Here is a 2,725-nt window from a genome sequence, read left to right as displayed (position 1 = left end):
TTGTGCCCACAAACCAGAAAGCTTTGTGTGTAAAAATTAACAGGCTGCTCTGTCTGTACCTCAAAGTACCACAAGACACCAACTGATGGAGCGCCAACTCATGTGTGTTTACTTGCTTCCGTTCTCGGCCTCTGCTATTGATGCAGTTAGAACCTTCCCAGTAAAAATCGTTTTCAGTCGTTTATTTAATGCGATAATCACTTTCACCTACCATAATCTCCCTTCACCCAAGGAGGAAACATATTGGTGCGTGTCATGGCTAGGTATGAAATAGCCCCAGGCTGTCACCCGCCTTGCTGTATCCCTCCTTGTTGTCCCGCTCCTGGTCAGGGCCAGATACCTCTTGTTCATCCATTGCTCCAGGGAGGGATTTCTTTCTCCTCACCAGAACACACAGAGTATCTACAGAGTTAAAAGGAGGAGGTAAGGTCCTTCCAGAATATAGCACCCAGCTCACTATGACAGAGGTCATGTAAAATGTAGCAGGGAACAGGAACAGGTGGCGCTGTGAAGAAACACGCTGGCATATAAAAGTGAGGTAAGGACAACTTCCAGGTCACTGCAGAAGCGCGGGCGCCGCTTCTCCCCCTCCCTCCCAGGTGCCCAAGCCTGGGAGGGAGGGGGAGCAGCGGCGTGCGAAATGGCCGCTTGGGATCTCCCCCTTCCTCCCAGGTTTGAGAGCCTGGGAGGAAGGGCAAGTAGCGGCGCGCGAATCAGCTGTTTCGCGCGCCATGGCAACAGGAGCGGAGGTGAGCTAGGGCGACCGGGGCACCTTTTTAGGGGCGGCATTCTGGCGCCAGCCATGCTGCCCCTAAAAATGTGCCGCCCCAAGCACCAGCTTGTTTTGCTGGTGCCTAGAGCCGGCCCTGGTGGGAAGGCCATTGTTAAGCAGATGGTCAAGAAGGGAGGAACGAAGACACTTATCAAGATTTGTTGATGCCAAAGAACCATCAACACGTATCCATGATTGAGGAAGGGCAAATTGACAACCCTGAGGTGAAGGCTGGCACCCCTAAGGACAACTGATTAAATCGGAACCAGGACAGGATGACTCTCTTGGAGGTGTATTGGAATGTTTACATCAAAAGATACACCAATTAAGAAGTAACCCGGTCACAAAGTGACACAGCAAAATCCATAGACTTCAACAAAGAAAAAGGAGTATAAGAAGAGGGTGCTTGGCCATAAGACTTTGGGGGTTCGTCTTGCCACACTCCCGGAGCATTGGATCGCGACCGACAGAGCCCTGCTCCCCTCTGCGACCAATCTGGCTGGCCACTAGATTGATCCAGACTCTGGACTGATAACTATAAACATCAACTGGCAGGACTGTGTGCACAGTATGTGTGTGTGTGAGAGACAGGGCCGGCTCCAGGCACTAGTCGAGCAAGCTGGTGCTTGGGGCGGCAGCTAGTAGGAGGCGGCATTCGGCCCAATCGTAGGGCGGCACGGCTGCTTTTTTTTGTTTGTTTGTTTGTTCCGCTCCAGCCGCTGTATAGGGGGCGGCGGCGCAGAGGACGGGAGCGCCCTGCAGCAAGCCCAGCAGGGCAGTCCGCGTCCTTCCCTCCCAGCCGACCGGAGCGGTGCGGAGCCTCCCAGCAGGGGGCATGGCGGGAGGGGCCGTGTGGCAGCGCCCCGCTGAAGCCCTGGGCACCCCCCTTCTCTCTCTCTCCCCCCCGCTCCCTCCCCCTGCCCCTGCTAGCAAGGGCAGGAGTCCCCCTGTACCCTGGCTCTGGCCGCGCCGCAGGTTTTTTTTTTTTTTTGCTTGGGGCAGCCAGAAAGCCAGAGCCGGCCCCGGTGAGAGAGATTGAAAAGCATATGCTAACTGTTGTAGTCTCAATAAATGCGGCATGCTGCCTTCTTCCCTATAACGATCCCTTGTGCTTCTTATAAGTATAACAATGTGGGACTCAGGAACCTTGTTTTAGGCACCCAGGTTTGAAAATTTTGGCCACAAACTCAAACGTCTATTTAAATATGGAGTACATTTAAAGTAAGATAAAGTGGACAAAGACAGTAATTTGACAGTCATTTACATGTCTAAGCAAAATAATACTTAAATGGGATAACAGCCACACTTCAGTTAAAGCAGAACAGTTTGGTCTCACCTTTTAAGTTCTTGTTCTAGTCTTTCAATTTGTTTCTTGCTTGAAGTTAGTTGTCCCGCTTGATAATTAACTTGTGATTCTTTTACTTGAAGGTCACATGAAATTTTATGCTTTGTTTTCTCAAGATTATCACACAATTCCATCAAGCTCTGGTTTTCTCTTTTTAGTGTTGCTCCTTCATTTTTTTCCATTTTCAACCTAATTTAATTAGTCAATTATAATATATATATATATATATATATATATATATATAAAGATTTTGATCAAGCCTGGGAATACACATCTTTATTCAGAGTGAAGCGTGGAGAGCACTTACAAAATAAACAATTTCTGCTTTATAAAAAAGCGGTATTTGAATATTTTTATTCACTACTTTTCAAAGCCCTGACAGCACTGAACATTTTAGTTACACGCAAAGCTATATTGCTATTCTACCAATATCCGTATCGCAAGGCTTCCCTGTGTAACATTTAAAATCAAAATACATAATCACCACAAGTCATTTAATTTCCACCTAGGTATTAATATTAAAATGATTTCTCTAATCAGTGGCCCCACACCTGTTCTTGGAAGAGTTTATTGGCTATAAAAAGCACCTATCCTGACCAGTAAAGCGC

This window comes from Chrysemys picta, unplaced genomic scaffold (genome assembly GCF_011386835.1).
Source record: "Chrysemys picta bellii isolate R12L10 unplaced genomic scaffold, ASM1138683v2 scaf251, whole genome shotgun sequence".
NCBI lineage: Eukaryota > Metazoa > Chordata > Testudines > Emydidae > Chrysemys > Chrysemys picta.
Note: the sequence above shows the minus strand (reverse complement) of the source record.